Below are 13028 nucleotides of genomic sequence, written 5' to 3' on the forward strand. Positions count from 1 at the left end.
AAGAGGAAAGGCAGGGACATGACAGAGAATCCACATCTGCTTCTATCCCTATTTTATATATTAGAAAACCCAGAGAGGTCAGGTAACATGTCTGGGATCACCCAGCTAGTTAGTGTCAGAGGCAGGATTTGCACAAGGCAGCCCATCTCCAGAACCCTTGCTCTTAACCACTATTCTATACTGGCTTTCTAGGCAAATTAGTACATATTTGCTGGATAAAAGAAACTATCTGTGAGGAGCCATGTAATATATGTTTCCCTAAGTTAGTTCATTTGGGTTCATTCCTCCTGTGCTAGTCACTTCAGGAGACATTTCAGTCATACACACGTCAACCCCCTACCCCCAGAAAAAATCCTAAGATTGCAGGGCATCCATAGTTTGGAAGGAGCAGGACAGCTAAAGTCCTTTGGCCTCAAAAAGCTGGTCTCATGATTCAGCTCCAAGGAAAGGGCCAGGTTTCTCTGGGAAGATCATCTGAGCTATGCTACCTCAGACCTCCTGAGCCAGCTTGCCAGCATCACCACTGCTGACTAAAGCAGGCTGCTTGCCCCTTACCACCTCCACCCCAGGAGATGAGACTGGGACCTGGATGTATAGGGTGAGGCTGACAGCTGCAGTTTGGACCTGATGATTTCACTGGAGAACCATGCTCCACCTGCCTTCCCCAGGCCGTAAGAAATCTTAGAGGGAGACTGCCCAGCAGTGAAATCATCACCACAGCGCCACACACAATGGCACCCTTGTAGGATATAGCTTGTGATCTCAAAGGTCCAGAGCTGCTGAGCCAGAATCCCTGCCCGAGACTAGCCCCACCCAGGTGCACCCAATACAGCCTACAATGCCCATGAGCTGGTATTAATATTCTTCTCTAAGCCCAACCTTGGAATAAAACTAGAAGAAAACAACAATATTTGCTGAGGAAGAATTTTTCAACTCTCCTCAGCCTTAATAACAGAGGGGAACATGGATATTCGTCCATTAAATTGCTATTAGTCTTACTTTGACTATAGGGGTAATTCCAATATTGGAATTGGGAAATTCATATTCCAACGCACCCTACATACTAAAGGACAATTATATTTTCCTTTATAAAACATTCTCCCCACCTTATACAGAGAGGATTTAGACACACGCAATGCAGCAAGATGACATGAATCATGCCAGTGTGAAAGAAGAGGAATCAAGATTAGAACATTGAATGGAGCCAGGAATGAGGCAAATACAGAAAATGCATACTGTGGAGTCCTTTACACTTAGTATGGATGTTGTACTTTGGCTCAGAGTTCCCTAGCAACCAAAGTGAAGAAGGAAACCTAATCAAATATAAAAACCATGGTGTTCAAAACATTTTTTCCAGTATGTTTTACTTCAATCATTTTTTTAGCAAAAATCTTCTGGGGCAGGTCAACAATATTACTCTAAAAATCAGGGGTTGGCAAACTATAATCCATCAGCCAAACTGAGCCCTCAGCTTGTTTTTGTAAAATAAAGTTTTATTGGAACGTGGCTATGCTCATTGGTTTACAGCTGCTTCTGCACTACAAAGGCAGAGTTTAACAGTTGCAACAGACTTTACATAGACAACACACCTTAAGGTCACCCCCCACCAATGAGTTATAACCTTGTATAATACCCTCCCTTTGAATCTAGGTAGAACCTATGATTTGATTTTGACCAGTAGATGACAGCAAAAGTGGTGGGATATCACTCCTTTGATGGCTTTGCTTTAAGACTATTTTAGCAGACCGGAGAGACTCTCCTACCAGCCTTGAAGAGGCAAGTTGCAATGATGTGAGCTGTCTCTGAAGAGGGCCACATGGTAGGGAAGTGCAGGTGGTTTTGGGACCTGAGGTCTTAGTCCTACAAACTGCAAGGATCTTAATTCTGCCAACAACCACGTGAGCTAGGATGTGGCATCTTCCCAAGTGTGATTCCAGATGAGGATGCAGCCCAGCCGCTCACTTGACTGCAGTTTTATGAGACCCTAGCAGAGATTCCAGCTAAGTCATGCCCATATCCTGCTCAACTGGTGAGCTGGTAAACATGTGCTGTTTAACGCTGCTAAGTTTGGGATAAACTGTTCCTCACCATAGAAAATTAATATCTTATATAGCTCACACAACCCAAAATATGTACCTTCTGGCCAGACCCTATACTGAAACATTTTTGCTAATCCATGCACTGAAGAAAAGTCAGGAAAAAAATCATATTATGAAAAGTGTATGGAGTTTTCAGAACACATATTGAGAGAAGTGATAGGAATGTTTAGAAGCCCTACTCCAGGCCAGCATTGTCAGTCATTGACATTAACACATGGTACAGCTGAGCAGAGCCCAGGAAGGCCACTGAATCAAGTAGAGGTCTTTGGTGGCAAACAACAGAAGTTGTGGCTAGCATACACAGGAAGGGAATTTATCTGAAGTTTATCAGATAATTCACCAAATCAAAGGAACCACTGGTAATTTGTTCCCAGAAAACGGCAGCAGCCAGGAGAGTTGCAGGGGTCTAAATGGCAAAAATGACTCAGAGCCTCGGCAGGCCTCTGCCTCTGAGATGAATGCACCCCAACTGTTAGGTTATATTTGTGTGTGTGTGTGTGTGTGTGTATCACTGAGCTCAAAATTCAAAGTCCCAGGGGAGAGAGAGGAGCTGAGTGGCTGAGGAGGAGCAGGCACTTTGATTTAACTCACCATGACTGCACAAGGACAGGGAGAGATGATTCCCCTGCAGGTAATCAGGATACTCAAGCCAGAAATGGGGGAAAGGAGGTTGAGCAGCCAGAGCTGGCCAGAGCTGCTGCCTAGCCTCCAGCCCCACACTCCGTGGTACCTGCCCTGTCCACCCATATGTCTCCTGGGAGAATCCTCACCACATCTGTCCTTCACAGTATTGTTCACCTGTCTGGAATGCAAGCTGTAAGGGGCAGAAATGATGCTCACCATGTTCCCCATGGTAACAACAGGGCTTAGCAGGTGCCCAGCACATAGTGGGTGCTCAAAAAAGATGGCAAGTGGATGAACAGAGAAATTAATGAATGAATATTCAGATGCATTAATCTCTGATCCGCTCCATCAAATCCCTACCTGGAAAGACCTACATCTTTCCTCTTCTCCCTTCCCTCCCTTCTGCAAGAAATGAGAAGTGTCTGGCTTCTCTCTCCTCAGTAGATCTTTCTCAGCAGATCCTCCCCTCCCCAAGCAGCAGAGTTGTTCAGCAGATTCCTTCTTTCCACAACTAGCCTCTGGTAAGTGCTTTTGGAAAAATAAATATCCGTGGTACAGACATCCCTATGTTGTTCTCCTCCCTGTAAAAGCATTTGTGAAATGCTAGAACATTCTTGCAGTCGTTCAATAATTATATAACATTATTGTTATATAATTATAATATAACATATTATATTATATATAATTATGACATTATATTATATTATATGTAATTAGAACATATAATTATAACATTGTTGTTGCTTCAAATAGGTGAACTGGGGGATGGAGTGTGGATAAAAAAAGGGCTGCTTCGGCGACAATGTGCATCTTGGTCCTGCAGAAAATCAGGAACCTTGCAGAGGCCAACAGTGAACAAAGAGAGCCTCACTAAGTGAGAAACCAAGGCTCAGACAGAGGCATGGAAAGCAGCGCCAAACTCCTCTCCATTATTCATTCATGCAAGCATGCATTCATTCATCATACATTTTTTAACACTTCATATTTGCCATGCACAATTCTAAGGTGCTGGGAACACAACAATGAAGCAGCTACTTACGGCCTCTGCTCACAGAGCTACAGGCAAATACACACAAGCAGCCAGGTACAGCTGTAGGAGCAGAGATGTGGGGGATTTCACTAGACTCAGAAACTCAGGGAGGGCTTCCTGGAAGATGTGACACCGAAGTTTAGACCTAGAGGAGGAGTCTGAGTAAGCACAGACGTTCCATATCTCACAATAAACCAAAGCAAGACAGGACATCAATGACACACACACCTGCTGTGCAGGCTGCCAGTCCTCTTTTCTGCACCTATGGCAGACGTGGTACCTCAACCACGGAGCTGGGCCACTGAGCCAAGACAGGGCCTCAGAGCCCTTTTTAACTTAGAACTCCATCCAGGCAGCCCCTACCAGTCACTCAGAAATGGCCCCTGGAGGCCCTCACTTGGTGTAGGGGAGAGAGGGCTGGACCTAGAGTCAAAAGATCAAGATTGTAGGTGAATCTGCAGGAGCTGTGGCTCATGAAAGCTACACGAAGGGGCTCTCCTGTGGAGCCAGGAGGGGAGCAGGCAGAGAGGAAGGGAGAGTCTCCTGCCAGACGAGCAGGATTCAACATCAGTGCCGAAGGGCGAAGAGAGACGGAGATGAGGAAGAGTGACAAGACCAGATGATTGTCAGGAAGTCGGGCTTTGCGCCAGGGCCCAGCCATAAGGTTAGGGGCGAGAGGTGAGGGAGGTTCTGCCATTACGCTAGGCTGCCGCAGCAGCAGCTCTGGGGGAAGCTTAGGGGTCAGCCCCATCGCATAAAGAAACCATGCCAAATAAGACATTCAGCTCTACCACAAGCCAGCCAGATGACTTTGAGCAAGGTAATTCCCCTCTCTGAGTCTCAGGTTCCTCACCCATATAACAATGGTAACTTACTTCAGCAGGGTGCTTGAACACCAATAAAGACAAGATTTTAACTGTCATGTGCTGTACAAAGAGTGTCTCCATTATTTACTAGCTGTAGAACCCTGGGAAAGTTCCTTAACCTCTCAACACCCCCATTAACTCATCTTCAAAATAGGAGTGGAAATACTAACACTTACATTGCACTTCCTATGTATCAGGTGTTCAGGAATTTTCTAAAGACCTGCACAAGCTAATTCTTTTATTCCTTATGACAAGCCTCAGAAGTGGATGCTTTTATAATCCACAGGGTTCTGAGGCACAGAGAGGGTAAATGACATGCCCAAGGTCACACAGAGGGTACATGGACAAAGTCAGGAATCACATGCAGGACCTGGGGCCCCAGAGTCTGCATCTACAACCACCCTACGACATGGGCATCTGTAGGGCTGCTGTGGGATTAATACACAGAAAGCAATTGAAACAATGCCTGGCACACAGAGAGCACTCAGTAATGTTAGCTATTATTAGTATTGCTAACTGGAAAGTAAAAGACATTTTGGGGACAAGTTGTCATCATGAGGTTTTGGCAGAGTGTCTGGAGATGAGGTATTTTAGGAAGTTGCAAGTATTGGAGGAAGGTGAAGCAAGGTGAGTCTGTCTTCCAGGGAAAGTGCCATCTTGCTTGGCAGGGAGAGGGGAAACTGGCATCAGCCATTCAGTCCTAAAATGAGCATAAGTGTCAAGGTTTAGCAAGTTAGTTCTGACCCCACCAGCACATTAATATCCCCTTAGGTGGATTTTTTTTTTTTTTTTTTTTAATGCTAGAGGCCAGATCCCATGGCTGACTTATCAGATCTCTGGGGCTGGGTTCGAGTATGCAATTTTTTTAATTTCAAACAATCATAATGTGCAGATTCAGAAAATAGATATTTCAAAGTGCTTGAGGTCTGGAACCCGAACCTCACCTCATCACTCTCTACACCAAGACAATCCACAATAAAGCCAAAATCAAGGTCTTTAGCCCAAATCCAACAACATTGTGACTATTGGCACAGAGTGGAGAAATACACTAACCATCCATCCATCTCTTCCATCAACAGAACCATGTGCTAAAATGAAAGACAAAAGACAAAGATGTCTCGGATGCTCTAGAATGCACTAGAATGTACTAGAAACTACAATGCACAAGAAAGATGCATCAGAATAGATTTAAGTCTTCTGCACTCCTCCCCGACACTTTCCCTCCCTGCTCCAAACTGAGGCTGTTCTCTAAACCAGCAGGAACTGCCCACCTCCTAATTTCTACCTGCCACCTCAACAGGGGTGGCAAACCCCCAACAGCTCAACAAGGTCATACCCAACTATTAAGAAGGGCTTTTTTTCCACACATGGGCCCCAATCCTTGAGTAGTGGGATCAGGTAGTTGGAAGCAAGCCTCAACCAGGTAAGGAGATGGGCTCTGAACACAAGACAACAGGACTGGTGCTTGGCCCAACTCTCCCAGGGCCTTATTTCCATGCAATTTCATTCATTCCCAGTATTTCCTATCATAAGACAGGTTCCCAATTCTCTTTGGATTCGAATCTCCTCCCTGTCTCAGGTCCCACTGGTTGAGTACTTCACCCTTTCAGGTGCTTTCGTGGGTCTCTTTCGGAAGCCACTTGAAGCATTTCAAATACAAAGCCAATGAATGTAGAGAACTGGTTATAAAGGTGTTGGGGGCTGGAAGAGCAAAGGGGAGCAGAGAAGCTGCTGCTAACCTTGTGGTTGGAGTCAAATCCCACCAGTGCTGCTGGAAGAGCTGGTCGGTGCCAGTGCAGTCACTGTTGCCCAAAGTTAGTGGCCTCAGAAGCCCACTGCTGCTACTAGAAGCCCTGCTGAGGATAGATAAACATGCTTCTCCTGCCTCTAGCTTCCCACCCCTGGGTCCAATTGGACCCCAACAAGAAGCCAGTGGTGGGAAGGGACCATAGGAAAAGGAATTCTCTGGGCTCCCAGGCTGATATACAGAAGAGAATACAGAAGGATTAGTTGGAAGCTGAAAGCCAATAGATAAGATAACATCCTGTACAGATATTATCATCAAATCCACTTACAGATGAGGAAACTGAGCCTGAGTTCACACAACGGATAGGTGGCAAAACCAGGGTTCAAACTCAGTTCTACCTTGGCAGTAGTCCCTGTGTTGTCCTGCATCTGGCCAAGTCACACCTCTGTAAGGAACAAAGAGGTGGCTGGGCAGTCACTAGACAGCGAGTTTCTGGGGGGCAGGACGTGTGCTCCCCACACAGCATCAGCTAGCATTTGCTGCATTATAAATAACTTCAAAGCTCAGAGGCGCAAAACACTGAGTTTTCTTTTTGCTCATGCATCTCTAGGGGAGCTGAGTGGTCCCACTGCTCTTGGTGGAGCATGGTCAGCCGACAGTGCTCAGCTGTGGTCGGACTTCCTCATGTGTTTTGGAATCAGCTGGGCTGTCATCTGGTCTGGAAGGGCTTTCACTTGGACAAATGAGCTCTTCTCTACTACAAGACAAGGCCAAGGGCCAACTGTATTCAGACGGCAGGAGCAGGGTTCTAAGAGAACAGACAGATGGCCATTCCATAAAGGGCATGGGCACAGGGAAGTCCTACGTGGGACTCTAGAAGCCCTGGCTCCCCCCGCCTCTGGAGCCCCTCGCTATACCTCCACGGGACCTGCCAGGCTGTCAGCTACTGAGGACAGAGCACATAGCGGGGCTGGATGTTTGAATGTGTTCATCACTTGGAGCGAACAGCTATGGAAGAGAGAGCGTTTCATGAGTTCCCGCAGTGTTCCTCTCCTGGGACAAAGTCTCCCTGAATACCAGGTGCAGAAGGGTGGTTAGCAGCTGCTTCTGCGGGACGATGATTTGAAAAATTCCTTGAACTTAATATCACCGTGGACTCCAGGATCTGACTCTCCCCGCCCTCCAAGAGGAGAGAGAAAATCTCTCACCACACGCACCGGCCCCCCTTTGTTGCTGGAGTGGTAATGTTTGGGGAGAGCAGAGCAGAGCAGACGGAGCACGTCACCTTTCTTTCCATGACATAGAGCGTCTAAGAATGTGCGGTTGCCCCAGCCGGGGGTGACGGCTGACACCCCCTCAACCCCCAGCGCACGCTGCTCAGCGGGCTTGCTAGCAAGGCAGCAGGGGGCTCTCATGGGCACGGGCAGACGACGCCCCAAGCTCCTCACTAGACTGTGGATGCCGGGCAGCTGCACGTCTCCAGATGGACAAATACCTGCCATAGTCTCTGAACACACACACACACACACACACACGTGCACACATATGCACACATACGCACACATGCACACACTCACATATGCACACACACGTGCACACATACGTGCACATACACATCCCGAAATCAGCACATCTGCAAGGCACTCAGACCTCCCCCTACCATGTCCTTTCTCCATCTCAGCCCATATCCCCGCAGTCCAATGACACTGGTGACAGCCCAGCCCGAAGAACCCACCTCGGATACTGATTTCCTACATCCTGATTTCTGGTTTTGCACGCCTCCCCCATCCACACCCAGCTCAGGTTCACTCCCTGGGTGGATGCTTCTCCCAGCTGCCCTCCAGACCCAAGTCTTCGTCCCTGTTGCCCCAACCAGAACCTTACCACTGGGGCTGTGTTAGTTTCCACCAGCCACCCCATCCTCCGCTAGCACACCCCAGGGCCTCCCATCTAGAAGACAGAGCTGTCCTCACAGTCAAACACTCAGGACCCAGTAGTGTGGCCTTCTTGGGGGGCATGTACAATCCCTCTGCTCTGGTGCCAGTGAGACTTTGGCGGCCAAGTTTGGGTGTGATAGCAGGGCGGCTGCTTAGCCAAAGGGGAGATAAGTCACGATGGAGTTTGTCGCTGTCACACCAAAGGAGATGAAAGGATTGAACAGAGCAATCTTTCTGCCGCCTACCCAAACCCTAACTCTAAATCAGCACAGTCCTGGCGACTGGCCTCGACTAGATCTAACGGACAGCCCCTTGCAAGTGGGTCTATATGCCTCCAACCCTGCTGGCTCAATGGCAGCAGGGTCTGGGGGAGAAACTTCAGTCTCAGGAGACAAATAACTAAGATGTTTGCAATCTCATCCCTGGGATCTATTTCCTCCAGAAAGTGAGAACAATCGAAAGGTTGAAGGCCAAGAAAGAGGGGGAAGGGAGTGAATGGGTGTGGCAGGCTGACGGGAGCCAGCCCGGAAGACTACAGAAGGGAGATCAGCACTTCTCCACAGGCCGCTGGAAGAAATCTGCACCTCTGCATCCCCCGACCCCCTGAAAATGCTTTCCACGCTCCTGACAGTCAGTTTCCATCCATCTGTCATTGCGAATCTTCATGGTCCAGGAACACTTAGCGAAAAGAAGCCTAAGGTAAGTTCCAGAACTCTGGCAGAATCCCCATCAGAAATAGAGGCAAGGGCTCCCTGCCACACTCCATGAATTCTTGCAGTTTTGTAAAATTTGGCAAGTATGTATTTGACAAGACATATAACGAACATATGAGAAAACATATGTTTTGTCAAATACATAGTTGCCAAATTGCTACAGTGGCTGAAATTGCAATCCAGGTCACAAACCCATGAGAAATCAGTGCCTATGTCTGCTCAGACAGCATGCAAAAGGACATTCCTAGCAGCATTATTTCTTATAACCCACCCCCACCAAAAAACTAGAAACAATGTAACTGTCTATCAATAGAATGATGGTTTAATAATTGCAGTATATTCAGACAATAGACCCACAATACAGCAATGAAAAAGGGTTACTAGAACCTGCATTTCATGGATAAATGTCAGACATGTTGAGCAGAAGACAACAAGCTTAGAATTTCATTTATATAAAGCTCAGAAACGAGCAAAATTCATCAAAGGTAACAAATGGTAGTTACCTTTAGGGAATGACCAGAAGGGGCAGAAGAGAAACTTCTGGGCCTTCATAAAGTTCTGTTTCTTGATTTGAGGGCTGGTAACATGAAAGTATTTCTTTGCAAAAATTCATCAACCTGTACGTTTTTGTTACTTTGTTATTTGTTTTTGTGTTATATTCTGTTGTTGATTATAGGCTTCTATTGCAATCGAATAAAGCTAGAACCAAACAAACCAGTTCTGAAGTATTCATAGTTGAAACCAAAACAAGAAGCATTTGAATTTAACTTGGAGAAGATTTCCTATTTGAAGAAGCTTCAGCCTTTTTTTAAAGTTTTTATTTAAATTTCAGTTAACATACGGTGTAATACTAGTTTCACATCAACCTATACATTATAAGTTTGTATACTTTATGTATATTACATTTTAGTAAGACATGTATATGATATATGCATCTATATATATATGTATGAGTGCACATACACCCACACACACACAGCCCACACGAATGTGCCAGGAACTAGGGATTTGACACTTTAAAAACTGCACAATCCACGTCCTTCTGGAATTTAGGAGCAACTGGAGGGAAAGAATTAAGCAAATAATCCCCAAAGGAATAAAGAATAACAAATTGTGGTAAGTCCTATAAAAGAATTCTAACATGAGGTCTGATTTAGACCTAGCATTCAGGAAGGCTTCTGTGAGGAAGTGAGGCTTCAGTTGACCTCTGCAAAGTGGGGAGAAAATAGACCATTAGCCTTCAGGCAAAGCAAAGAAGATAGCAAATGTTCTAAGCAAGGTGTGCTTGGGAGGGACCAACACAGGGTGCAGGATGGAGGGGGGGCAGCAAGTGAGAAGCAGAGGTGCGCAAGACCAGAAAGGTGGCATACTGGGTAAGTTTCAGGGAACCATCGGAAGGGTTCTGAATTCATTCTGAGAGCAGTGGGGAGTCATTGGATGCCTTTGCACAGATAGCCACACAATTTAATTTGTGTTAGTGGTGCCTGCCGTTTGTGCCTAGCAAAGATTGCAAAGAGGTAAAGGAAGAAAGGGGAGACCTGCTCAGAGGTAGCTACAATAGATACGGACTACAGGGCTGGGATGGAGAGTAGATTGTCAATTCCACTTCCTGAAATTACAATCTAACAGCAGCTCGGTGAAGAGCTGAAAGAAACTTGACAATAAGTCTAAGCAAAACCAACAACAACAAATAAAACCTTTAGCGGCTGACAATTATCCTTGTGCTTTTATCCATGATGTGGATCCATGTACTTCATGCTCCTTACTTCAGGGAGATTGCATTCAAAATTGGCCCCCAAGCCCTCTTTCAATCCTGAATCTCAATATTTTTCTATCACCAGGAGCAGTCAGGCGCAGCATGGGGCATATCAGGGATGGTGTGCAGCTTATCCTAATAACTAACACCCATGGGGCACTTACCATTCGCCAAAGATCCTTTTTTTTTTTTTTTTTTAAGATTTTATTTATTTATTTGACAGACAGAGATCACAAGTAGGCAGACAGGCAGAGAGAGAGGAAGGGAAGCAGGCTCCCTGCTGAGCAGAGAGCCCGATGCGGGGCTCGATCCCAGGACCCTGGGATCATTACCCAAGCCAAAGGCAGAGGCTTTAACCCACTGAGCCACCCAGGCGCCCCGCCTTTTTAGTGTTGATGTTGATGTTATGTTGTGTTTGATTCTCATGGCAACTGTCTTAGGAAGGTACTGGTTTTTTGCACAGAGGCAGAGAGAGGTGTCCCCAATTCCCTAGCTACTGAAAGGCAGGTGGTGCAATTTAACAATAGGCTCTAGTTCCTCTGGAGATCAAATCTTTGATCTTGACCTTTCGGGAATCTTTGACTAACAGAGTAATTTCCAGGCATATCAAAGAATGCTGGAGTTTGTTTGCGCTTCCGATTTGGTTAAATTAATTGTTTTGTTTTTTCCTTTATTGAAGTACACATTCCTGGAAGTTAAAGAGCTTCTCCTGAGAGTCAGCTGGAAGCCTTTGACAGCTAGACATTGGGGGCTTGGTGCTCTTCATGACACATGAATCAGTCACACCAACCACTGTCGGCTTTGGAAGTCTATGCTGAATTCCAAAACATTTGGCAATTTCAACTGCATTAATGGCATTTCCTGAAATATGATGAAAACCTGTGAATTCAGCAGTTCTTATTTTGAAGATGTTTAATCCAAGTATAACTTCTTTGAAGAAGTTTCGTGAATGGGGACAACATTAAATAATAGTCAACTCGGTAAGGTGCTACCAAATTAAGTAACTCAACTGAAGTGACAATCAGACAAAGAAAGGCAGGTCACACTGTGTGCTGGGATTGGCTGGTGATAACTGTCTGTCATAGCTCATTCTGGGACTGAGCAGATGTCAAGTTTCTTTTGACATGGATTATAAGACACAACTCCTTTTCATAAGAACATTAAACATGTGAACTACTGAATTTCAGATCGAAAGAAATAGGGTATTTTGGAACTAGAATCTCCCTTTTTTCTAAGCAAGAAGTCAATCTCCCACATGGCAGGAGCCTGCCCCCTTCACCCCTCTAGACTGGTTCCCTCTAATCCAAATACAGCAACTGTAAAGTAAACACAGTGTAAGGGTGTGGCCTCTGCTTGAAAGTGGAATTGCCTCATACTTATTGTCACCATTCATTCATCTTATGACCATGAGTACATTATTTTGAGTTCAATTTCTCCTCAAAAAAAATGAAGATAATAGTGCCTACCTCTTGGGTTTTTAGGAAGATTACGTGAGAGAATACATAGAAACAACTTAACATATAGTCTTGCACCCAGTGATTTAGCCAAGGACGTTAGCTGCAGTTATTACTATTACTATTACAGGATATTGGTTAATATTGACACTAATTAATATTAATATTATTATCATAGTAGTAGATCTCTTACTAACCAAGATCCCTAGTTGACTGATGAAGTTAAATAGTCAAATCAAGTGAGAAATTAATAATAATTATTATTATAATAATATATTCAAACATCTAACTCTACCTACATTGGGTAGCTTGCAGCAGATCATTTATGCCAAGAAAAAACTAGAAGGGCTGATTAAAATGCAAATACAAATCTGTTCAAAGTCTCCTGGAAGTTGCTGATGCAGCCAGTACAGGAGAATTCAAGATCCCGGAGAGCAGGTAACCACAGACAGGTGAGCCAACAATCCCTCTCTCTTTCCCTTCATGGTATTTGCAAGGTGTACAGGCAGAGGACAACTGTTAAAGGCAGTGATGCCAGGAAGGTTTTCAAAAATCTCACAGAGCTGGAAAGATAAAAGATTATAGTGTATGGCTTCCAACCAAGTGAAGAATTGAGAGTCCAAGGTCTCTGAGAGAGGACAGGCATAGAGAAGCAAGCCCAACCCTCTTTTTCCTCAAAGCTTTTGTCCAGAACAGAAGCTTAAGATGTGGAACAGAAATGTGATGAAAATTTTAATCCAGGATTCTGTTGACTGTGTAAGATTCTAATACAGAAGCTCGATAATCAAGGATTTTGTTTTGT

General features: G+C 45.2%; 1 long non-coding RNA gene across 1 annotated transcript in view; it reads right to left on the bottom strand.

Annotated features, from left to right (window-relative positions):
* Positions 1-7086: 7086 nt before the first annotated feature.
* The window catches only part of LOC116592896, a 75319-nt gene continuing 69377 nt past the window's right edge, over positions 7087-13028 (bottom strand). Inside the window, exon 3 of the long non-coding RNA XR_004286654.1 lies at positions 7087-7174. This is a non-coding gene — a long non-coding RNA (uncharacterized LOC116592896). The remainder of the gene's footprint in view (positions 7175-13028) is intronic.

The sequence above is a fragment of the Mustela erminea genome, chromosome 6, assembly GCF_009829155.1.
Source record: "Mustela erminea isolate mMusErm1 chromosome 6, mMusErm1.Pri, whole genome shotgun sequence".
Lineage (NCBI taxonomy): Eukaryota > Metazoa > Chordata > Mammalia > Carnivora > Mustelidae > Mustela > Mustela erminea.